We start from the raw sequence: 27,505 nt of genomic DNA, 5'->3' as shown, positions 1-27,505 counted from the left end.
CATTTATAACAGTGATGTAAACAGAACAGTGTTAATGGACAAAAAATAATAATTTGACTTGCATTTCAAAGTAGAATTGTAAGGTAGAGGTATCACATGCTTACAGAAATCACCACTGCCTCACCATATGAAAGTCTTGTGATGCCCAAGTACAAATTTTGATTACAGAACTAACCATTATGCCAATCAAACATTTATGTCTAATATTATTTACATGATTCACATAAAAGTAGTGCTGGCTGTAATTGCCCACAGACAGTTTGGTTTGCTGGTATGCATTTCCTGAGATTGGTTTGCCTGACAACTCTTACTGGCCCAGTGTGTGATCATATCATGATGTAGACCCGTGCTGAAATGCACTACATGCAAACAGTAATACATGTACTACGGCAAAAGTATGCTAGATGCAGACTTCTGCAGGACAGTATGCGGTGTCTAATCTCATTTTGATTATTCTATTCTATTCTCTACATGCTTACACACCCTTTGTGCTTTTCTCCTTATAAATATCCACCACATCACTATTCATCACATATCTAATAGTGATTTTTGTTTTTGCCTCTAACATAATAGGTTCATAGGTAGGTACTAGGCTATCTGCCTGAAGGCATTTAGAAGCCTAGCCAGAATGTGTTGGCTTTTGCCACACCCTTAGATTAGTTCCCTGTGCCTCTGTCCAGCAGAGCCACTGAAGTGATCCCAGGGGTAAACTTTCCGTTTCCCATCCACTCGTCAAGGTTTTTCTTTAAGAGTGTTAGTGAGGAGCTCTGCCTAATGTAGATTGGAATCTTGTTCCAAAGCATGGGAAGTCTCTGTGACAGGAATCTATTCCTCCAGCACATCCTATTTATTGTTGTGGTGAGGTTTAGATCCCTAGAGCGTGTGGCTCGAGAGGATAAGCTTTTCTTTAGGTGGAGCATGTCCATCAGTTCTGGGTTGGACATGGCCTTGTATGTCAGGCAGAGATCACCTCTGAGTAGGCGGTATGCAACCGAGTACAGCTGGAGTTTCTTCAGTCGAGCTGCATAGAGCATCTGTTTGAGGCCAGTGATCCTCTTGGTGAGGTGCTTCTGTGGTCTTTCCAGCTGTTGCAGGTGTCTTGTAAGATACATCCCAAATGGGGCATTGTACTCTATGATGGGTCTGATGGGCAATGAGTAGAGGGGCACAATGACCTCTTTTGATCTGGATGCGAACCCTTTTGTGATAAGTTGTGCCAAGTAGAAGGATTTTCTAACCAGTTTGGCAATGTGATTATCAAAGGAGAGTTTACCATCTACTTGGGTCCCCAGATCCCTTATTACGTCTTCCGTATTTAGGGGATGAACACCTATGTGGTAGTTTGCGGGTACTTTGTTTTTTTCCAAAGGGGATGACTATGCACTTTTTGGCATTTAGCTTGAGGCCATGATTTTGACACCAGGTGTCCGCCTCAGTGAGACCCTTTTGGAGGATGTCTGTGTCAGCCGGAGAGTCAATTATTGCCCCTAGTTTGCAGTCATCTGCAAACTTGGTCAGCCATAGTCCTCCTGTGCTTACCTGTACCTATGAGAAGTATATGCCGAGCAGGAGGGGTCCTAGGACTGAGCCCTGGGAAATGCCACTTGTAACCGGTTTAGAGTCATACCTAGCTCCTGCAACTCTTACCATGTGGGTTCTGTCCTTGAGCCAGTTGGCAACCCATCTTGTGACGTAGGGGTTTATGTTCAGGCTGGTGAGGTTGTCTATAATACCAGAATGGGGAATGGTGTCAAAAGGCCTTTGCGAGGTCTAGGCAGGCTGTGTGCACCACCTTTCCCTCGTCTATAGCCTTGGTAACTGTCTCAAAGAAGTCCACCAGGTTTAGGAGGCATGATCTGCCCTTAACAAAGCCGAACTGGGTAGGGTCCAGTGTTTGGAGGTTCCCAATGTCTCTGTTAATGAGTTCCATGATGATGATGCGCTCCATAGCATTGCAGACCAAGCTAGTCAGGCTTATAGGGCGATAGTTCCTGGGGTCTGTTGTGGCTCCACCTTTGTGGAGCGGAATAACCGTTGCTGTGCGCCACTCTATGGGTATGTAACCTGTGGAGAGGCTGAGTTTGGACAGTGTGTTTAGGTGAGGGGTTAGTTCGTCTTTGAGCTCATGTAGGACACAGCCTGGGACACTGTCAGGTCCCATTGATGCTGTGTTTTTGGTTTTGGAGAGGGCTGTTTTAACCTGAGTGTCTGTGATTTCAGGAGCTCTACATTCTTCTGGTATGGTTATGGGCCCTTTTGGGGGTGAGAGGGGGCTGAAGTTTGTGCTGAACCTGTCTGCCAGGATGTTGGCAATATTGGTCGGTTCAGTGTATTTTGTACCATTCTGCAATAACTCCGAGCAGATCTGAGCATAGCCACTTAGATTTTTGACATAGCTAAAGAATGCCTGGTTATCTTTGGAGTCCTTGGCAATTTTTCTTTCTAAACTCGCCTTGGATGATTTTATGAGGGATTGTAGTTTCTTGCTGATACTGATCAGGGATGTCTTCCCTTCTTGGGATTTTACTCTTTTCTGTACTAGTTTCCTCCTTCTATTGTATAGCTTGTTTATGGCAGGAGTCCACCAGACGGTTTCCTTTTCTTAGAGGAGTGTGTCTTGGTTTTGCATGGGATAGCATGATCCATGCATTCTTGTAGGTGCCCGTAGAATGCATTAGTAAAGGATTTTGCAACTTGGAAAATGTTATCCTTTAGCATGGGGACTCTGAAGCTTTCCACCTCAGTCTTAAGTAATGTGAAGTTTGCTTTTGAAAAGTTTTTCACGGTGGTTTCCTTGTCCGGGGGTGGGGGCGGAATGTGGATATCCAAAGTGATTTGTTTATGGTCAGATCTAACCAGTGAGGGGTTGACCTCTGGTGTGGAGCACCAGTCGCCCATGTTGGTGATGACCAGGTGCAATATGTTGTCACCTCTGGTGGGAGTGTTGACCAGTTGATCCAGGGCATTTGAGTTTATAAATTCTAGGAAATGTTGGGCAAGGGAGTTAGTACTAGAGTAGTTCTCCCAATTAATGTTTGGGTAATTGAAATCACCCAATATTAGGGTGTTTGGTAGGACCTTTATATTTCCCAGTGTTTCCAGAAATGTGGAATGGGGGTCCTGGGACATGGTGGGTGATCTGTAGCAAGCTACAATTTGAATTGCAGTTTTGCCCATTGTTAGTTGCACGTGGATGATCTCACATAGTTTATATATATATATATATGTATATATATATATATATATATATATATATATATATATATATATATATATATAGATTCATAGGTATGTACTAGGCTATCGGCCCGAGGGCCTATGTAAGCCTAGCCAACAATGTTCCCTGGCTTATGCAACCCAAAAAAGTTATTTTCATGTAGCTCTGTCAAGCCAAGACAAAGAAGTGATCCCCAGGGTGTATTTCCTATTTCCCATCCACTCATCAAGATTTTTCTTGAAGAGTACTAATGAAGAGCTTTGCTTGACATAGATGGGTAGCCTGTTCCAGAGTATGGGAAGTCTCTGGGACAGGAATCTTTCCCTCCAGCATGTCCTGTTTATTGTGGTGACAAGGTTTAGATCCCTAGAGCATGTAGCTCGGAGGGATTGGGATTTCTTTAGTTGTAGCATGTCCAATACATATACATATACATACACACACACGTACACAGTGGATACAAAATTGTACACACCCCTATTAAAATGCCAGGCTTTTGTGATATAAAAAAATGAGACCACAATAAATAATTTCAAAACTTTTCCCACCTTTAATATAGCCTATAACCTGTACAATTCAACTGAAAAACAAACAAATCTGTTAGGGGAAAATATAAATAATAAAAAAAAAAACATACAATAAGCTGGTTCCATAAGTGTGCACACCCTTAAACTAATACGTTGTTGAAGCACCTTTTGCTTTAATTACAGCATGGAGCCTTCTTGGGTATGCACCAGCCATCAATTAAAGAGACTCTGATTAACCCCAAATAAAGTTCAGCTGTCCTAGTAGGATTTTATTGACATTTACTCAGTAGCCTGCTACAGCAAAAGCCATGGTTCACAGAGAGCTTACAAAGCATCAATGGGATCTCATTGTTGAAAGGTTATCAGTCTGAAGGGTACAAAAAATGTCCACAGCACTGGATATACCATGGAACACAGTGAAGACAGTCATCAAATAGTAGAGAAAATGTGGGATGACCATGACGTTGCAAAGAACTGAATGTCCCTCCAAAATTGATGGAGACAAGATGAAAACTGGTCAGGGAGGCTGCCAAGAGACCTACAGGCACAGTGAAGGAGCTGCAGGAATTTCTGGCAAGTACTGGTTGTGTACTACATATGACAACAATCTCCCGTATTCTCCATATGTCTGGCCTATGGGGTAGGGTTGAAAGACAGAAGCCTTTTCTTACACAGAAAAACATTCAGGGCTGGCTGAAATTTGCAAAACAATGCATCGAGTCTCCCAAAAGCATGTGGGAAAATCTATTTTGGTCTGATGAGACCAAGGTTGAACTTTCTGGCCACATTTCCAAAAGGTACATTTGCGCACAAAAAGCACTTTGCATCAAAAAAAGAACACCATCCCCACAGTGAAGCATGGTGGTGGCAGTATCATGCTTTGGGGTTGCTTTTTTCAGCGGGAACTGGGGCTTTAGTCAAGGTGGAAGGAATTATGAGCAGTTGTAAATACCGGTCACCTTTGGCCCAAAACCTTCAGACGTCTGCTAGAAATCTGAAGATGAAGAGAAATTTCACCTTTTAACACAATGACCCCAAGGATACATACAAATTAACAAAAAAATGGCTTCACCAGAAGAAAATTAAAGTTTTGGAATGGCCCAGCCAGAGCCCAGACCTAAATCCAATATAAAATCTGTGGGGTGACCTGAAGAGGGCTGTGCACAAGAGATGCCCTCACAATCTGACAGATTTGGAGTGTTTTTGCAAGGAACAGTCGGCAGAAATTGCCAAGTCAAGATGTTCCATGCTGACAGACTCCTACCCCAGAAGACTGAATGTTGTAATTAAATCCAAACGTACTTCAAAGTATTAGTTTAAGGGTGTGCACAATTATGCAACCAGCTTATTGTGCATTTTTTATTTTTTATATTTCTCCCCTAACAGATTTGTTTGTTTTGCAATTGAATTGTACAGGTAATAGGTCACATTAAAGGAGGGAAATGTTTTGAAATTATTTCTTGTGGTCTCATTTTTTTATAGCACAAACACCTGACATTTTAACAGGGGTGTGTACACTTTTTATATCCACTTTACATACATATATGAGACACACTATATATATATATATATATATATATATATATATATATATTATTTATAATATACAAACTATGTCTACAAGGAAACCGCTGTAGGCAATGGTGAATGCTTTGATGTCACCTAGTACCACACAAAGCTGTGTATTACCAGTACACAGACATCAAGTTTCCACAGACAGATATGATACATCACTGCCTGGAATGACTAAGGAAGTAAGCCAGTAAAAATGCATTTCTGAATTCCCATTTTCAGTACGATTTGTAGTCTACCGGTGAAATATGGCCATATGAACCTTTTCAAAAATGACCACTACTACAACTTACATTAACAGTGTAACAACCCTCAGATGCCCATACACCTGTACCCAAACACATGTTTCTATCCCCTCACACATTTTGCTTTTCAGAGACATTCAAATGCCTGTATATTACTTTTCTTCTATTGTACTAGACATTTAAACCCTGCAATTGATACTTGGATGAACTGGGGAACCATATTTGCCTCCTCTGTCAGCAACCCATGATCTGATTTTTCATCACACAGTGGGTGAACTGCACAAAATGACATGGTCTTGCTAGAGACACTTCTGCTGACAATTTATTGCGCTAATCCTTTCATATTTGCTTGCATCCCCCCCCACACACCCCTTGTTTGCATCCCCCCCCCACACACACACCCCTTGCTTGCATCCCTCCCCACACACACACCCCTTGCTTGCCCCCCAAACACAATCACCCTTGCTTGCATCCCCCCCACACACACTCACCCCTTGCTTGCAACCCCCCCCACACACACACACACACACACACACCTTGTTTGCATCCATTTGCTGCACATCTGTTAAACAGGACTAGAGCTACCCATCAAAGGGACCTAAATATGGCATGTGACCTGAATATGATATGCTGGATGGACAGATTTACCTCCCATTGACTGTGGCGACTTTGGCATAAGTTGCAAATTCATGTGAAGCAGACCAGTTCTATGACACTGTTGTGAGTGAATGGGGTGCCATAAATTCTTACAGGGGTTACCACCCCCAACCTTTCTGGACATTGGACAGCACTACTAAATACATTCCTGGTGTTGACTAGAGTATTTCTGGTATTATATTGTCATGAAAAGGCTAGTCTTGAAATGACCTTCAGGTTTACAGTCTAGTAACCTTCTGTGATCATATGAAAGGTGGAGGTGTATCTACCTTCATTAAATCCAAATACTCCTCAAGACTGGTGAAACAGTGAGATTCTCTTGAGCTAATCCAGGTCCAAATCACTGTACGAAAAATACTCTTCCACTTCATCACTAGCTACAGCTCCCTGACCTTGAACCAGGAGAAGCAGACCGCCTACCTGGACTAGCAAGAGTCACTCAACATACAGCCAAATACCCTGGTCATGGGAGATTTTAACTAGCCTTCCATCAATTGAGCGACATACATGAGAACAATTGCTACGAGGTTCCTGGACTTCATTAATTCAAATGCCCTGGAAGAGGTGGTCTGTACACTCTCAAGGGGTGCAAATGTGCTGAACCTAATGCTCACCAATGCGGGGGACCACTGCATTAACCCCTGCGCGTTTCCCTCCCTGGTAGGTCAGACCATAAATCTGTCTCATTTGAAGTAAAGATGAAACCTGACATGCTTACATGAGTAAAAAAATGAATACTTTCTCCAAAGCAAACTAATGTCTACTTAGCAATGGTATAAAAGCTTTCAAAGCACCCAATAACAGACATCAATGTCTGATATACAAAGGAAAACAAAATAACCCTATATAGCCACTTAAAAAGGCATTGAGTTAGCCGTACCCAAGGGGAATAAGACCAGAAATTCAAAAAAAAAAAAAAAAAAACAAAGCACCCTGATGGACTAAAAGTATAATTAAGTTGTACAACCAAAGAAGATTGATATCTAAGAACAGGAAGGAGGTAATTCTGAAAGAATAGCCTCCACAGCTTGAGCAAGCAAATCGGATGTCTTAAGTTCACTAAGACTAGCTATGAATCTAAATTAACATCCCTAGCTAAAGACAATCATAAGGAATTGTTCAGCTACAACAGAAACCCAAGACAGAATGACCATTTGTGTGCTGAACTTAGTGGATGGGACAAGAAATTGCCTACCTGCTAGCCGACAGATTTGGCAAAAACTTCAAGTATGCCCGGCCGATTTTGATTCTGTGAAAATTTCTTTCGGGGATCTGTACGGATCCCATATTTTTTGTCTGGGGTTCTGAGATGTAATAAATGAAATACCTGAGTATAGGAGGTATGTGAACTTGGTTCAACACTCATCCGAAAACAATCACTGTATTGGTGTATTGCTGGTGGCATGTGTCTTGCCATGCCCAGCAGAGAATATGTACAATAGCCAACACTGCACAACTATGTGGGAATCATCACATTCTTTGTGGATGAGGTAGCAGGCCGTGGCATGCTATCATGTCAATTGCCAACAGAGTGAGATTAGGGTAGCACCAGAAAATCCTCTGAATGCTGGCTAGACAATTACTGGGTCATAATCTGCTCTCTCATCCCAGCACAGGTGCAATGATCAGTAGTAGCAGGCCACATGGCATACAGGTGAATGGGGGGGGACAGAAAAGTAACATGAATAACTGCTGTTTTACTAAATGGCAGCTTGACCATTTGTTGCATACCCTTTCCCATCTAACACTTCCATTACAATCGTTTGCCACAGACTAGCATTTACAACCTAATTTGAGAAAAACCCGGTTCTAGAAACTCAATATACATGAAGTAAGCCATTAAATAATTGTTTTTATGTTGCCACAGCTGCACAACACTATATCATTGTTTATTAAAAATGACAGTATCCCCTTGTGAGAAAATATTTAGGCCTATCACTGACAAATTATTAATGCATCATCCGCATTGGTGCAGTGGTAGCATTGTTGCCTCACAGCAAGAGGTTCTCCCGTTCGATTCTCGGCTGGAGTGCGGGGAGTGCCTTCTGTGTGGAGTCTGCATGTCCTCCCCGTGGTTGTGTAGGCATTCGAAAGACATGCGTAAATGGGCATGCCTTCATTGAAGGTTGAACGTCGAGCTGGCACCTCGGCGTTTGTGAAAATCTACTGCCAATCATTAGCGGACCAGAGTTCCGCTATGGCGACCCCTAACCGGGAAAAGCCGAAAGACAAAACAAAAATGACAAATTATTAATATTTTTGTGAAAATACCACAGAATGCAATAACTTATGAATTGTAAATCTGGGACAAAATGTTGAAACTATAAACTGCATAACTGGTTAGTAGATGGAGACCCTGACTAGGTGGGAAAGATGACACAAAAAACACTAGAGTGGGATAAAAGCTGCACAGATCTAATGGTATTCTGCACCTTCCTGATTGTATTAAATTATATTCCTTGTATAATACAGCACCAGTTGTTTGAATGTGTTTTAAACTTGTAGTTGTGTACAGTCATCTAGTAAGCAATGAAACAAAATGTATTAACCAATAATGACAAAACTACTCATTTCAGAAAACTTCAACCATAAAAAGGCCACTCAAACTTCTGTCATTACAATCCACCAATATCAATAAATAAGCAAAATCTCTGCAGAAGTCAGTCATCTAAATAATTCCACATTAAAGAGATCTGTAACTAATGAAGAGGGTGTTGCTAGGAAACAACCTTATATTTCATTGTTTCATCTACAAATAAAGTGACTGTTGCCCTGGAAGAATAATGTGCCTATGTTACATTAAAACATGATAAGCTGATAATATTGCAATAGGAATGGATGTCAAACTGATAAGTTCATAGTTACTAAGTAATTCCTCCTAAGGAGGACATTGACAGTATCCATTCCCTTTAAAGTACAACATAGTACAATATCAGCGATCCATCTGCATATTGTGGGAGTAGAACCCACAGCCTTTTGCATCAAAAGTAAGGCTATTACAGTGTTGTGCTACTAACACAAACAGACTTGGAATAAGGAGCACTAAACTTCTCTTCCCCTGAAGCTCTCAGCTCCTTGTAAATTTTTTTATTTATTTAACAGGAAAGTCCAATTGGAACAAAGCCAATTTTCAGCAGAGGGCCAAGGAGCAATGTTCTATATGCATGTCTTTGTAACATGGAAGGAAACCCACACAAACACAGAGAGGACATACACTCCACATAGAAGGCATCCCAGCCAAGAATCCAACCAGACAACCTCTTGCTGTGAGGTAACAACACTACCACTGCACCATCCACTTGACACAGCGATCTCTCTCAATTTCACAGCAGAAGAAATCTGGTAAAAGTCAAAATTTATTTGGAGGGAGGAGCAAAGGCCGAAAACCAGGGACACATTTTAAATATTGCTTGTATAATCGTAGAAAGTTGCTAAAATAGTGTTTTGTGTTACCATGTGTTTACAAAAAAGATATGAAGACTGAAACTTAAAGAGCTATCATTATTTAGTGAATTCTGTTCTCAATGATTTGCCAGAAAACCACAAATTTTAAGAGGAACAGACCAAAAGTAGTATGAACGGAGCACACCAGCTACTATAAAATATGAATGGAGCACACCAGCTACTATAAAATATGAATGGAGCACACCAGGTACTATAAAATATGAGCGGGAGCAATATTTAAAATATGTCCCTATTTTCGGGCTTTCTACCCCCATTTTGTCAGGCTTTGTCCAGATTTCTTTCACTAAGAGGATGAGAGGTATTGGTGTAGGATCATACATAGCAGGCACTACAGAGTCCTTGCCTTCCTCTCCAAACTTCTGCCCTCAGGAATTAATTGCAATAATCTCAAGTACAAAAATGCTTTCCCAACAGTCATATAGCACTGTCTAAGTGTTGACAGGCAGTGTAGGAAATTGCCTAGCCACAAAAATAAATTCTGCTACATAAAAAAAAAAAAAAAAAGATAAATGAGAATATGCTGGTTTGCAAAGGCTGGCACTGATACAGTTAAGATTCCCTCACTCCCAACAAGCAAATTTAGTCCTTTCTTCCCAGCAGATGGCAATCACACCACCTTTAACACAACTTGGGGTTCCTATATAATGTGTCACAGTCATGAAACCATGACAAAACAAACAAGCAAACCTATTGTTCTCCTCCAAACCAGGGCATCTGGGCGTTGATCCTACTCATGCCTTACTCATACAGTGAATACTGTTTGTATATAGTTTAGTAAAAGAAGTGTCAGTTGCTGAGGGCAGCATAGGGACTAACACCCCCAAAATATAGCACTTTAAGTTAAAAATATCACATGGATGAGTGGGCGGTGTACCAGCTGAATGGGTAATGTACCAGTTAATTGGGTGGTACACCAGTTGAATAGGTTGTGTACCAGTTGAATGGATGGTTTACCCATTGAATAGGTTGTGTACTGGCTGAATGGGTGGAGTACCGGCTGAATGGGTGGAGTACCAGTATACAAAGGCTGGTACTTAAGCAGTTAGGATTCCCTCACTCCCAGCACACAAACACAGCTCCTTGTCCCTGTAGTTGACAATAAGACCCCTTTACACCAGAAGCTACTGTAGAAGTGTTGGAAGAAATTATTCTTCTGTTTAATATAGCATACTTCCCCAGAGAGTGGTAACAAACCCTGCCTTCCTCTCCAAACTGCAGCCTCTGGGTATTGAACCTGCTGTTGCTTTAGTGATGGTACTTATAGAGCTAAATAAAAGCAAAGCCCTGATAGCCTGCAGTAGTGTAGGAGCCTACAACCCCTAAAAACTCTTTACATCCTGAGAAAGCATATGCAAAGAAATAAGACTTAAATGAGTATAAACTAGCACTGAAGTTATTAGAATCCCTTCTCTCCCAACAACTTAATACAAACTCTTTTTGCAACAGACAATCAAATTCACTTTCACCACACACACCAGGGGGTCCTGCAGAAATGTTGGAAACTTGACCTCTTCTTTTAGGCTACAACAACTTCCCAACCATCACAAAAAATGAAGAAAAAAGCCTGCCTTTTATTTTCTATGTTGTACAATAAATATAGGTGGTAGTTTCCAGTGAAAAGCAGAAAATAGCACACACACTTTTGTTTTAATTATTTCTGTGCAGAGAGACTGCTCAGAGAAGTTAATATTCATACAAAGCATCCAAACAGTCCAAAATCAGTGATGTAATTTTTCCCAGCTGGAGTGAACGAAGACACTGTTCTGTGCTGACCCACACCAGCTGTTTTCGCCTCAATCAGTACAAAACGTGTGTGGAAAGAAAAGAGATCAGTAAATGTAAACAACTGAAATAACTGATTTCTCTTCTTAGAAGATACTGTAACAGGGCATGGATTTGCAAATCATAGACTAGTACTCTGCGAAAAGGGGGAGTGAAACGATTTGCTAATGAACACAATGGTATCTCACTTCCAGGCTCCAAATGAAATTACAGCAGGTATAAAGTATTAATCTTACTTGTACAATTACTGTGCAAGTGAAATTATTACCCTGCTAAAGTATTGGGCAAGACTTTTTGTTTTAAAAAACAGTTTCATACCAGTTATAAAATAACATAAATATGCTAAAACCAAGCTATTTCTGGGCCCAAATATGTCTTTTCTTACAGTGTCAGGGCAACTCAGTAGCTAGAATTACAGGTTACTGATGAAAAATAAAACACTTACTCCAAAAGATTGAAATTATCACTCTTATATAGTAACTTGGAAAACAAACAAAGAAGGAAATCAATGCGGGTCATATCAGCTACTCTAAAATATGAGCGGAGCACACCAGCTACTCTAGAATATGAGCGGAGCACACCAGCTACTCTAAAATATGAGCGGAGCACACCAGCTACTCTAGAATATGAGCGGAGCACACCAGCTACTCTAAAATATGAGCAGAGCACACCAGCTACACAACAACAGCACAACAATACCTGAAAGCATGGGCGTACCACTCAACCTCTTACAACAAATAATTCACATTTTAGCCGTTTCCAACACTGGAATAAAATCTCAGCCATAGCAACAATTCACAAACACTGACAACTGACTAAGAGTTTAGAAAGCAGCCTTCTTGTATAGGCTGCTTCAGCTTGTACCATGTACTTTTCCGTGGTTCACTTTTGAAAACAAACAAAAACTACTATGCGATAGCATACATCTCTACCGCTTAGAAACAGAAACCCAAACTCTACAGTTGCTTTCAAAAGCTACATTCTGCATTTACAGAGCAACCGTGCAAACCCTAAAAAAATGACACACACATTATTTGTTTACATGATATACTACAGCCTCTCTCAGAAGCATTTCCAATGGCATTTCTGCCTCAGAGATGTAAGATAACGAGTGCTACATAAGGCAGATGCTACTCATATCATGTGCATTGCATTTTGTTGTGGAACTTAAAGCCCAAAAAAAGATATGAAGAAGTAAGCAAAGCACATGGTGTGAGTAGAATCTGCAGAAAAAAAAGGAAGCCAGCTCTCTCTCTCATAACAACAACAGTGTGTTGAACTGGTGGTGAATGGTACTGCCTACACCAATCAGGTTGACACAAATCAAATGGCTGATAAATTCAGCTCAGACTTCACCCCTCACTTCTCCCCAGCTCCACCAGGTGAAATCCCCTCCAACATTCTTCCCCCAACTATCATCAGGGACCAGGTGCTAGCAGTACTCACTAAGCCCAAGAACACCACCTCCATGGCTCCCAACAACATCCCCGGTTGCTTCCTGAACAATCTAAAACATTACCTATCAGGACGACTTGAGGCACTCTTCAGCTACATAAGAACAGGCTATGTTCCAAGTGAATGGAAGATTGCAATAGTCATTCTTCTCAACAAGGTCAGACCATCAACCAACTCAGAGAACTACAGACTCATCAGTCTAACAAGCCTAATATACAAAGCCACTACACGTATTATCATGAAAATGGTAAAAAAGGACATTGGCAACCTACAGACAATGAACCCATCCCAATTTGCATTTGTTAAGGGAAGGTCATGCCTGCTTAACCTGGTATATTTTGAGAGGGTCAGCAAGGCAATGCACGAGGGTAAAACAGTGCATACTGTGTATCCTGACCTGGCTAAGGTATTGTTGACAGGCTCTCTGAACTAAGCATAAACCTTACATTACTCTCTGGATTGCTGACTGGCTCACAGATAGGACCCAAGAAGTCAAGATCTGTGAGACCACTTCCACCAAGAGACCGGTCATCAATACAGTACTCCAAGGCTCTGTGCTGGGCCCATTCCTGTTTAGCATCTACTTCTTGGAAGTCATGGCTAATGTTATAGGCCTCTGGCTCACCAAGTTTGTAGATGACTGTAAATTGGGAGATATAATAAATTCCCCCCAAGACACAAACATCTTGCAAGTGGTTTAACAGAAATGACGGGTGCCAGAGCCATGGTCTAAAACCAAATGCCAAAAAATGCATTTTAATACCCCTTTGGAAACTGTCAACACAAGTTAATTACTCCCTAATATTTAACCCAATAGTAAGGGATGTGGGAACATATGTAAACAGCAATTTGGCCTTTGACTAACTTGTACCTAAGATAATAAGAAAATCATTCTATGTCACCCAAATTATAGGTAAGGGTATGGCATCCAGATCTGAGGAAGTTATTGTACCACTCTACTCAGCCCTTATCAGACCTACCATTGAATACAATGCTCCCTTTGGCATATATCTAACCAGACACTTGCAACAGCTGGAACATCAACAAAGGTTTCTCTGTAGGGGAATTTAGGAGAAGAATACCCTGTCCTACATTGATCACCTAAAGGCTCTACCTTTGTGTTCAATCTCCTACAGGCTGTTAAGGTGGGATCTTTGCCTGGCTTGCAAGGATTCCTCAGATCCAGCCCTGAGAGATCTGTTTCACATGCCCAAAACATACAGCACCAGAAACACTAGATCCAGTGATCTGCACTTTCCTTCTGACATAAACAGAACATGCTGGAGTGAAATATATGTATCCCAAAGGATCCTTGAAGTATGGGATAGGCTCCCCATCCATGTAAAACAGAGTTTATCCCTGACCCTATTCAGACAAAATCTTGACAATTGGATGGGAAGTCATAAATTCACCCCCGGTCGTGCCCTCATGTCCCTTATGGACAGAGGCTGTCAGTAAGAAAAGAATCATCCTAACACCCCCAAATCCTTAACAACCTGCCTACTAATATGCTCCCCCCCCAAATGGTTTGAACGTGTAAGGGCCCTGGTGGTCATTAGCCTAGTAAGAACCTATGAACCTGATTTTGTAGCAGATATTTAGCTGGGTTAGGACTAGGTTAGTTGGGTTAGGACTTTAGTAGTGGTAGCCTTTGTAGCTGCTGTAACGGAACAGGAAGGTTTGAGTGGGAGATCTGAATATTTCTGTTCAGTAATTTAAGAAATAATATTCTTTTTCTGGTCTGATATTGGTAAGATGCACTGCATTGCAATGTTAGCACTATTTCCATTGAAAAGATCGCAGGACAGTGTTCATGTTTACATTTGTAAGTATGGTTCAATAATTATGAACTAGGCAAAAGCTCACATCTATCTCTAGACCTCAAAAAAATTTTTGTTCATCTTAGTAAGACTATTGAAAATGTCACTTCATTCAAGTAGACCTGGACGCACACCTATTCTGGAGACCAGACCCTGTAGAAATGCTATAGGTATCTTAACTGATTGTCTCCCGCTAAGTGCTCCAGCCTTTAAAAGAAATGCATCCACCATAAAACACCATATGCATTCTCCCCCAAAAATGATCACCACTGAAAAAGTTAACTGTAAAACAATGTACTGATTTTCTACTTGCCTTTCAACCATTTAAACTTCTCAAGAATTACACCTTCCCCACTAGCCTCCAGATTATTCATAGATGTACCAGCATTCAGCCTTAGAAATCTTAATCACGTGTTCTCTCTTCCCAACCCCCTAAACTAGGCTTTACAGCACAGACCATGCTTTCTCAGTCCTTGATCCCTGATTGTGGGAACCTTGCCCTTCTTATCTTGAAGACCATTCCTCATACCCCATTCTCTGATAAGAAATAAAAGCATATTGTAAGATACAAGCCTCTAGAAAAATCCAACTGCTGTCCTGTGGTCATGTAACTTAACTTCTTTATACAAAAAAAAAAAAAAAAAATTCTAAGCTTGTTTCCTGCCTTACCTGTAAGTAGTTTAGTCCAGATACAGATTTGTTGTATCCAGGACTGTTTGTAAGTTTCTGAGCCCCCAAGCCTTTCTGTGTTGGAGGGAAGCCTTCTAGCTTATCAGTGGGAGTGTAAGCACAAGGTAGCTTATCTAAAAAAAAAAAAAAAACAAAACAAAAAAAAAAAAACTTTATGCATCGCCGCTTAGCTAGGGTTAAACTATTCCTGGTGCCATAAAGTCTGCTGTTCGAATTTTCCCTTAGAACTAGCCAGTTTTTTAGCTAGCAATCAAATCTGTTTCTTTGAGCTGAGCACTTGTTCAGAACTCATTGTAAGCACTAAATAAGCTACAAATTACTACAGCACTCAACTTTCCTCACTTGTCTAGAGGAAAACAGTTTTTAGTACTTAATAAATAAGCACCTATCCAGGCATGTCTAAGGGTCAGCTTCCGGAGATTTCTCCTGTCTACCTGATGAATCTGGGCATCTTGGGGCAATGCAGCAATTGCCTCGTGTACACAGACAAACCTCTCCTCCTATTACCTAACACTACAACCTGTGAGAGATGCACTTATATAGCCAAACTGGAAGCAAAGCTCTCTTCACCCAAGACTGGACTAGACAGTCAAGAGGAGAAGGTAAACACTTGCACCACACCACACTCATCACATAGTCCCTCAAAACCTAAACCACCAAAACACACACATAGAAACATAAAACACACACCTACATTCACGGAGGCTCTCAATAAAAATCTGCCCAAGCAACAGGGACCTCCAAAGCAGAAACGCAAGCAACCTCCACCCCCCCAACGCAACCCAAAATGACACATAACCCATAAACTCAGTGTGCCACTCAACCACAGCCCATAAGGCATAACAACGTACCCAACACTCTAGTCATAGGTGACTCTATAGTCAGGCACACTGATGTTCCACTCACCAGGCTAAACAAGAAGAAAGTTACTGTCAGCTGCCTGTTGGGTGCCAGGGTCCGACACATAATGCATGCACTCAGGTCACTCCACAACAAGTACAAATATGACTCTGTCATTGTCTATGTTGGTGTGAATGACCTGAGATGTACCTCCTTGGACTACATGAAAAGAGACATGGAGGAGCTGTCCGATCTTGTAGGCCAGGCAGGTATGACCCTAGCCTTCAGTAGCATCCTGCCATCACCCAGAATAATACCATAGTGCTAGGACAAAGTGATTGACTTCAACCATTGGCTAAGCTTCTGGTGTCATTCTAAGGGGATCCAGTATCTGTCTGCCTGGGACAACATGGTCGACAGACCACGATGCTTTGCCAGAGATGGCCTGCACCTCTCACTCTTGGGATTCCAGATACTGGCTAAGGCTCTTGCCACCACTATAGTGCCTTTTTTAGGCAAGGTTCAAATGACAAATTCACCACCATAACAGGTACAAGCAAGCAAAATCTGAGGGTAATGCTACTCAATGCTAGAAGTCTAAACCTCAAAATGCACTCACTTGAGGCACTCCTTAAAATGGAGAATATCGACATCTGTGCAGTGACAGTGACCTGGTTCAAGGCTCCAGAGAGCACCCCTGCATTATCAGGCTATAATTCATACCACACCTTTCGGCCACCTAACCTGGACTGAAACACTAAAGGCGGAGGCATGTCCATATTCATTAAGGATGTCCACACCTCCAGGCTAGTTGCTCAGCATAATCCATCTGAGATTATCCAAGTGCAACTAACTCTGGGCAAGACCGCAATCCAAATTGTAGCTTGCTACAGATCCCCCACCATGCCCCAGGATTCCCACTCCTCATTTCTTGATACACTGGAAAATATTAGGGTACAACCTAATACCCTAATAATGGGCGATTTCAACTACCCCACCATTAACTGGGAAAACTACTCATGTAACAACTCTTTTGCTCAACGTTTTCTGGAATTCATAAATTCCAGTGCCTTGGATCAACTTATCCATACCCCCACCAGAGGCAGCAATATCCTAGACTTGGTCATAACCAACATGGGCAACCGGTGTTCCACACCAGAGGTCAATTCCTCGTTGGTCAGATCCGACCACAAGCTAATCACCCTAGACATCCACATCCTGCCCCCACCCCCAATTAGGGAAACCACCGTAAAAATTTTCTCCAAAGCCAACTTCACTCTTCTTAGAACAGAAGTGGCAAACTTCACGACACCCATGCAGACAGACAATCCTACACAAATGCACTTTATAAGCACTTACACGAGTGCATGGATCGTGCAATCCCTAACAGAACCAAGATGCTATCCTCCAAAAAAAGGAAGCCAATCTGATGGTCCCCTGCCATAAACAAACTCTACAACAGAAGGAAGAAACTGTTGCAAAAAAAGAGTAAAATCCCATGATTGGAGGAACTCCCTGGTCAGCGTCAGTAAGAAGCTGAGATCCCTCATAAAATCCTCCAAAGCTAGTTACAAAAACAAACTTGCCACTGATTCTAAAGACAACCACAAAGCATTCTATAGCTATGTCAAGAATCTCAATGGCAACACTCAGATCTGATCTGAGTTACAGCAGAATGGCACTAAATATACAGAACCAACTGATATTGCCAACATCCTGGCAGATTGGTTCAGTGCTAACTTTACCCCCTTCTCACCCCCTAAAGGGCCCATCTCTATACCGGAAGAATGCAAAGTTCCTGTAATCATGGCTGCACAGGTAAAAAAAACAGTCTCCAAAGCCAAGAACACAGCACCCATGGGACCTGACAACATCCCAGGCTGCATTCTATATAAACTACAGAACAAACTGGCACCATGTTCAATCATAGCCTCACCTCAGGTTTTGTGCCCACTGAATGGTGCACAGCAGTGGTTATCCCACTCCACAAAGGGGGAACCACTACGGACCCTGGGAACTGCCGCCCCATTAACCTGACTAGCCTGGTCTGCAAGGCTATGGAACATATCATCACGGAACTTATAAACAATGACATTGGTAATCTCCAAACTCTGGACCCCACCCAGTTTAGGTTTGTAAAATGCAGATCATGTCTCCTAAACCTGATAGACTTCTTTGAAGCGGTCGCCAAAGCTGTAGATGGGGGTAAGCCGGTTCACACAGCCTATCTAGATCTCCCCAAGGCTTTTGACACCATGCCCCACTCTGGAATTATAGATAAACTCACTAAACTAGGTATAAATCCCTATTTCACAAGATAGATTGCCAAGTGGCTCACTGACAGAATCCACACTGTGAAAGTAGCAGACTCCAAATCCGACTTCAGATCAGTGACAATTGGAGTACCACAGGGTTCAGTCCTGGGTCCTCTCCTGTTTGATATCTACTTCTCTGAAGTACAGGCTAACACAGAAGGTCTTTGGCTAACAAAGTTCGCAGATGACTGCAAACTAGGAGCCATAATTGAAATGCCTAACGATGTGGACATCCTACAAAAAGGCCTCACTGAGACAGATGCCTGGTGTCAAAGCCATGGCCTCAAGCTCAATGCCAAAAAGTGCATTGTCATCCCTTTTGGTAAAAACTCTGTACCCATGAACTACCACATAGGTGGTAGTCTACTTAACACCGAAAGTGTGATGAGACCTTGGGACACAGGTGGACAGTAGTCTCTTCTTTGATAATCACATTGCCACAGTAGTCAGGGAATCCTTCTATGTGGCACATCTCATCACAAAAGGTTTCTCATCCAGGAAAAAAGAGGTCATTGTTCCCCTCTACTCGTCACTCATTAGACCCATTATAGAATACAGTGCCCTTTTTGGTATGTACCTCACAAGACATCTACAACAACTGGAAAGGTCACAGAAATACCTCACAAAGAGGATTTCCGGCCTCAAACAGATGTCCTACGCAGACCGTCTCAAAAAGCCCCAGCTTTACTCCATCGCATATCGCCTACTCAGTGGCAATCTCTGCCTAACATACAAAGCTATGTCAAACCCAGAGCCGTTGGACATGCTCCACCTAAAGAAATCCCAATCCCTCCGAGCTTCATGCTCTAGGGACCTAAACCATGTCACCACAATAAACAGAACATGCTGGAGGGATAGATTCTTGTCCCAGAGACTTCCCATACTCTGGAACAAACTACCTATCTATATCAAACAATGCTCCTCATTAGCACTCTTCAAGAAAAATCTTGATGATTGGATGGGAGATAGGTAATTCACCCTGGGGATCACTTCTGTGGCTCTGCTTGACAGGGGCACAGGAAAATAATTTTCTTGGGTGGAGAAAGTCAGGGTACCTTTTTGGCTAGGCTTCTATAGGCCCTAGGGCCAATAGCCTATTACCTACCTGTGAACCTATGAATCCTTCTTACCACTATATATCATGATAACATTACTCTTCACTGTGATTCTTTCAGCATGCCAACTCTGATTTCCAGTCTGTATATAAAGCATGTACATATTGTGTTTTACCAGTCACTCTGTATATAATGACATTTATCTATTGCTTTTATACCCTCAATCCAACTCTGATATTCACTTTGAATATATGTATATATTGCATTTTGGCATTTACTTTGTATATCATATCATGTATCTGTTGTGTCTATCCCAGGCTGAGACTGAAATAGGTCTAGTTAGATCATGCAGGTATGGTTTTAGATTACGATTTTCTGATACTATTTTTATAGAGAAGTTAACAGCCAGCATTCCCTTGCCTCTTGTGGAGTGAGTGTCTTAAAAGTAGCTGTGATCTGACTGAATTTGTGGCAGCAGTCCATATATTCATGATTAACCTCACATAACCCAAGAATTGCATACATCAGTTTTATGGAAAAGTCTTATTGGGCAAGAAACTAGGGGAAATTGTTTTTGCTGTACTTTTCCGTTAAACCCCTACCACGCATCTCGCCTTATTCCTTGAACACAAGGAAGACTCAAAGGTCCATGACAAACCAAGCGTGGAGCTGATACAAAGGCCTGGGGAAAGGAACAACATGGCGAGACACACCAGTCCGGCTCCCAAGATGAAATAAACCAAATAATGTGGCAGGCTGAAATCCAGGAGAAATGAGTCAAAATATGAATGGCAATACAAAATTATGCAAATGTGGCAGTATGCCGATAATATAAAATGTACAATACTCAATTACCTAACATTTATAACCTCAAACTGTAGAGTACTGTAGCTAAAAATCTGCAAAAGGTGGGTAGACTTTCAAACAGTCCTCCAAAAGATGTAGTTGCTACTAGAAATAAAAACAAACAGTACCAATGAATAAGAATGAAGGAATTTATACCGCAGTGTTTCTCCTGTTATTACTACATTATTTGCTGTGGTGTGTTACCACTGTGTCATGCAGTACAAAGATCACTGCTACATGAATTTTACATGTGAACAGGACCTTACAAACGAATGCAATTTATAGATTTTGTATGGCTTTCTTGTCTATAGCACTCCCAAAGTGCTGCAAATGTATTAATGCCTGTTTCAGCCGTAGAGTGCACAACCGTCAAGAACATGGATGGATGACAGTTTGGTAGGCTCACAAATACATGAGCAGAAAAATTCCTACAGAATGGTGGGTGATTAATGGAGAGCAATGAACTTTATGTAAGTACAGCTCCAAAATAGGGAGTGTTGTGGTTATTGATATCTGATGCTCTATGAAGCTGTCTGTCATGACTGCATGCCGCGTCCCACACAAAGACACACATGTACTACAATCGCTGGCATGGTATTCATTTCATGGAGTAATCATTGACTCCAGCAATAATTTAAAAAGCAAAAATGTAACAACCCGATGAAGTAAAAGGTAAAAAAACAGCCAGAAGAGGGAACAGGTCAGTTGAAACAACAAAATAAACATGCTTCTTAGGAATAAGGTGAGACGCGTGGTTGGGGTTTAACGGGAAAGTACCGTTTTTGCTTTTGTGGGCGGAGCTCTTGGTTGGTGGTCATCTATGAACAGAAATAGCATGGTAGGCATTGGGGAGAATGAACATATAACAGACAACTGAAGCCATATAAATTAATAGCAAACACCTAAGGAAACACACAAAGGAACCTTCTAAAAGTGGACTCCAACTGTATGGGGACCAGATGAAGAAACCGTGAAGTAACAGGGTTTGAAGTTTGCTGTGTAAAAGCTCCACTTTCTATGAATTAGATCTAGCAAATCCAGATTATGTGGTGTAAATAGCTATTGTAAGTTAGCAGAACAAATAAACTTTTGTTGATTAGAGCAAGAAAATCAAAATTAAATTCTTAAATAACCTCTTTGCAACAGGCCAGTAGTGCAGCTTATTGCTGTTTGTCTTTCGGCTTTTCCCGGTTAGGGGTCGCCACAGTGAAACTCTGGTCCGCTAATGATTGGCAGTTGGTTTTTATCGTGTCCAGTTGCCAGCCCGATGCCCACCCTTCAACGAAGGCACGCCCATTCAACGCATATCTTTCGAACGCCGACTCGACTGCAGGGAGGACATGCAGACTCGACACAGAAGGCACTCCTAACTCAAGCCGAGAATTGAATGGGAGAACCTCTTGCTGCGAGGCAACAACGCCACCGCGGAAGGTGGTCAGTAGTGCAGCTTATTAACAATGCAAATTCAGTTAAGTCAAAAGTGCATTGTTTAGAAGTGACACAGAAGTACAAGCTGGTTAAAATTGTTCACACTCACAATGTTTTGATTAGGGCTGTTTGGATTCAAACATAATCTGAACTAGTGTGTATTGTCATCATTATTTTAGATTTACAATGCTTTCTAATAATGTAAGTGCTTTAATTCACATGCAATATTCTTAAGGTATATTGTTAGATAGGACAGGCCTTAGGCAGATTGAACCTATTTGGTCCAATAGGGCCCCACACAAAATTATGATGGAGTCTTTATGCATTATGGAGCCCACAAGACTAGCTTGAGAAATAGCAAAGGATAGTGCATGGCACTTTTCTGCTTGTAGTCTCTCTTCTGTAGTAGTTAAAAGTCTCAGTAGAGGAACAGGCTTCATTTCCTGTTGTGCACTGCAATAGTAGCTAGACCAGTAGTAATTCTGCAGTTTCATACAAATTGTATGATTCAAAGTGTTAACCTTTTGCTCACATAGTAGTCAGGTGCTATTGCTGCTGAGTGCTCGACATTTTTTTTTTTAGCTCAAACCTAATGCTGTATTAACTATCTAGTTTTGTATATCCCTCCAGTTACTGTCACAAAAGATAAGACCAAGCTTAATTTAAAGAATGAGAGCATTTCTTTTTGTTTCTCTAGGTGATTTGGGTAGTATGAATGGTTGCTAATAAATATAATTAAAAGTAACGAGCCAATATGAAAACAGACACCAGTAAGCAAAAAAAAAAAAACAAAACAAAAAACAGAAGTCATAGTTAACAGCTGAGCTATCCTAGCCAAATGAAACATGTCAATTTTGAGTGTGTTTTCTGAGCAGAGGGACGCAGAGGTGGATAGAGTAATGATTTCACTTAACCAAAAGAGGAGAACAAGCAGCAGAAACTGATTGATGAAGGTACTGCAGGGGATACCATAGAGTCACAGCCATACACAAAATGTGGAGAAGGACAAATAGAAATCTAAAAATTAAAAATAAGACTGGACTGGAGAGGAGTTTTAGAGGAAGTGCACTTTAGAAAGTTTAACAAATTGAGTAGGTTTTGCATGTCTGCTTATATCCATTTGAGATTCTTATTTCCTGGCACCTGCCATAATGCTGTTTAATGTCCATTGTAAATCATCTCTGTAAGTAAACTTTACTATTGATATTGTGGCCAGGACTATGTCTGGAATGAGCAGCAAGCATTCGTCCATTTATCCAGTTTAACAAGTAGTTAAATACATATTAATTTTCAGACGTAACTGTAAGTGGAATGATGTGTGCAGTGACATTTATATATTATTATTATTACTATTATTACTGACCATTCTGTAGAACCTCAGCAGTTTTAAGTAGTTTTATGGGGAAAAACTGACCTTAACAAGGTATGATAATTAACTTGGCAAGGGACTACAACAATTTAGAGCAGACTGGAAGCCCATGAAGGAGGAAGAGTGGGATATGAGATGAGTATAATGGAATATGGAAGATTTCCATGCACTTTGCCCCCCCCACACACACAACCATTAAGCCTATCCACAGTTACTCATTCGATCTACACTTCCTGGTATCAGTGGACATTGAGCATGGGAGACAAGAGTTTGAGACTGTAGTGAGTCAGAAGATTTGATCAGGTTTCATGTTTCCTGAAACTAACTTCTGAGTAGCATCTTTGGCATGGTGTTATCTGCAGCATCTCACAAAGAATGCAGAGAGTACTTATCTTAGCAACATAATTTTGATAATCTACTTATGTTTTGACAAAATATAAACTAATACATAAAAAAGTTTTCTTTTGTCTTTAATAAATAATAATAGCATATATTCATTGTACCTTATCTGAAAGTCTTCAATCCACTGTTCTCCTAGACTTTCAAATTAGGCATAAGCAATATATGCTGGGTTACCTGGGTGGCCCCACCAAACTGGTCTAGATTTGGCCCTGCACAATTAATCAGTTGTTTCAGTGAGAAAACAGTGGTGTTTCTCAGTCATACAGGAAGTAGCATGATTTGTTACAACTAGGCTTTCCCGCCCTGACAGCCAATCTGCCACTTTCAGGAAAGCAGATAGATGATATAACGTTTCTTGACTTTATTAAGTTTTCCTTACACTCATCACAGAAGCTATTGCTTTAAATAAATCCAGCTGCTGTACATTTGGTATTTGGTTAATTCTATTCCCACAATTTCTGACAAGGTTGGGAAGGCATTTGATAGATTTGGGGGTGTATTTTTCAACAACACTTTTCTTTTTACAGTTTTCAGCTGTCAAGCTCATATGTCAATGTAAATGCTTGCCTATTTTAAGAATATGAGGAATGTTTTCGGCATCTGATTCCTTATCTGAGGAGAAATATACTTTATGTAATTTGTTTGCTTCTGTGTCTGTGGTGGCTACTCATTATATGAAATGTGCTACTTTTAGAGCTGCTGCCACTGAATCTGTTAGGAGGTTTTCTTGGCTGAGTTCTAAAAACCTTTCAGAAGATGTAATAAAGGAAGTTTTGAATTCTCCTTTAGATAGTTTTGGACCTCTTGCTGCAGAGATCCTTGTAAAGTGATGAGAAAAGTATGCTGATTCATGGGATCGCTCTGTTTTTCATACTTCCTTCTCCATGCTGGGTAAGGGATTTAATGCTGTCTCTACTACCTTCTTTCAAAGGCCTAATAAACAGACCGAGCAGGCAGGAGGTAAGCAAACATTTTAAAAGCAATGACTGGGAGTTTCCAAGAAGTAGAAGCCCCCTCCCCCCGCCCCTAGAATTGTATGAAGTCAAATAAGTCTGTATAACAGTTTACGAGACTTTCCCTTCCAGCTCTGGCAAATCCTAAATCCATCAAGGTTACTTTGGGCAATGGGAGCCCAACCCCCCTTTTTTTTTTTTCACAAAAAACCCCCCTCCCCCGACATAATTATTTTCCTTCTGTCGTGAAGCATTTGCTCTCTCAGGGGATATTAGAAGCTCTTCCACCTCCAGTTTTGGAAGTAGAGATTTATTCAAAATTATATCTTATAACAAGTTAATTTTGTTACTCCGTATTTCCCATTTGAATTTTCTGGTAACCTTCAGTTTAAAAGATGAATATCATTACTTTACCAAATAAACATTTTAGGAGTTTCTAAAAGTTTTGTGTGTCTGGGTCACATTTTCATGTTCTCTGCATTGCTCTTTGGTCTACCCACTGCTATAAATGTATTTACAAAGTGTCTTTATCCTGTGATAGATAGCCTACTGCTGACTGCAAGGTGTTAACATTTTTCCTTAGGTGACTTGCCTTTCTTTGCAGAGTATTTTCCAAAGTGTCAGGAATCTCTAACTTGGTTAAGGGATTTCCTTCACAGACTGGGATTTCAGGAGCATATACAAATGTCTTGCCTAATTTTCTTGGGATTGTTTTCCTTAGGTGTCTCTAGGACACCTTGGCTCAAGGAACTTTTTTTTCTGCAGATAAAGCAGATACAATTCTAGATCAACTCCTGAATTTTTCCACTTATTCTTGTTTCTGCAAAGGAATTCCTAAGGATTCTGAATCTCATGGCATATATGATTTTCATGATACCTTTTGCAAGACGCCACACGACAAAATGCATTGATACCGGTAATCTGTATGGTCCCAACATGAACATCCCTAGCATTTCAGTTTTCAGTTTTGGGGGGTTGTGAATAGGGATTTTTTTTTTTTTTTTTTTTTTATTTGCTGGAGACAGGGTATTTTTTGAAATCCAGATGTCTCTTTCTCCTTCCCAGCTCCAGCACATTCCATCACTATCAACACCTCAGACTTTACTTGTGGAGCAATGTCTCTGTAGATAAAAGTGCAAGGTGTTTGAAACAGAATGCACAGACCAAAACACATATAAAAAAAAGAGGTATCCGCACTTATAAATGTTCTCAACTCTGTAATTCATTTTTGGTCCCTTGGACCTTTCTAAGCATTAAAAAACAACACCACACTGATGTGGCACCTAAACAAGGAAGAGCCAGTTATACCTTCTGTGCAGACTAGCCATGGTTGCCTGGGATATAGCTTTTCAGCACAACCTTGCACTGTCAGCATCTTACATACCATTATAACAAGACTATGTGACAGTCAAGCTGAGCAGGACCAGGACAGACTGTCAATAATGGAACTTATTTCAGGGGGTCTTTTAAAGATTGATTCAACTGTGGGGAAGACCTGAAATATATCCTTTTGCTTCCACACTCAAGACCTGAAATAGATCTTTTTGCCTTCACTCTCAACTATCATTTGGTGAGGTGAAATTAGGCCTGGAAGACAGATGCTTTTTCTTTTCCTTGGACAGGAATTTTAATGAATGCTTTTCCACTCTTTTCAGTAATATCCAGGATCTTTCTGAAGATTTAGAAGGGCTCTTCAAAGATCATTGTGGTGACTTCCTTCTGGCATTGGCAATAGTTGTTCTTCCATCTTTCGGAAATGGCCTGGGGCAGTTACCATAAACTTCTCACAGACTGGATTTACTTACACAAGACTAAGGGTGTTTGATACATCCAGACCATAACAAATATAATGGATTACCTTGATGAAAAAAAATAAGCATCTTTCAAGCACCTTTTTATGAGGGCTTGCATCAGATATTAAAGGAAGCAACAAATGCTGCTACTAGAAAATTATAGATTAGTAAATGGAAAAGGATTTCTAGTTGGTGCCAAGAAAAGAACCAGTTCCCCTCAAAGGGCTAGTGTTTTCCTGTTTCTACATTATTTGTGTGAGTTACTATCATATGGCCTGTCTTTCTCCTCGATCAAGGTTCACTTGTTAATCATTTCAGCATGACTGCCCATGGACCCCCCACCTTTCTATACTATTTCATGTAGAGATAGTTTGGCTCAAAATAAATTCTGATATCATTTTAGGCACATATGAAGTATTAGTTCTTAAGATGACGCTAGCCTTGTGAAAAATGAGATCGTCGCGACCCACCATAAGACTTACAACTCAGATACTCTTCTTGCAGAGGTCAGAGCATTTAGTAAGACTGTTTTGTCAATAACCTTAACTCAGCCTGATAAACTGGTTCAAATGGAGCAAGTATTAGTATTTCTAACACAATGTTAACATCTCAAGGAGGAGCCACTTGTTTTCTAGGAGACTTTGAATGCAACAACCCTTCAAAAATATCTATTTCCCTATCTTCTTTCCAGAACCAAAAAATGAGGGTGAAGGGATATTCCATATCTTGGATGTCCACAAGCAACTCAGGTAAAATCTTGACAGAACAAAATCTTTCAGGAACTCTCATTAGATGTTCCTTTCTTGTGAAGGTAAGATAAAAGGACAGCCTGTGTCAAAGCAGGCCATTTCCAAATGGTTGTCACATGCTAGCTTTTGTTATACCCACCAAAACAAATATATTCCAGGCAGAGTAAAGGCTCATGCTGCCAGGGCCTTGGTTTCATCTATGGCAGCAACTTGGTCCTGTGTCCATACTTTTACAAAGCACCATAAACTGGATTCCTTCTCTTTGCTAGGACCATTCTGCTGGGGATCATGGTCTCTTAACCATCATTTTCCGTCTCATTTTAAG

This window comes from Protopterus annectens, chromosome 1.part1, assembly GCF_019279795.1.
Source record: "Protopterus annectens isolate FY-2018-M chromosome 1.part1, PAN1.0, whole genome shotgun sequence".
NCBI classification, from domain to species: Eukaryota; Metazoa; Chordata; order Ceratodontiformes; family Protopteridae; genus Protopterus; species Protopterus annectens.
Note: the sequence above shows the minus strand (reverse complement) of the source record.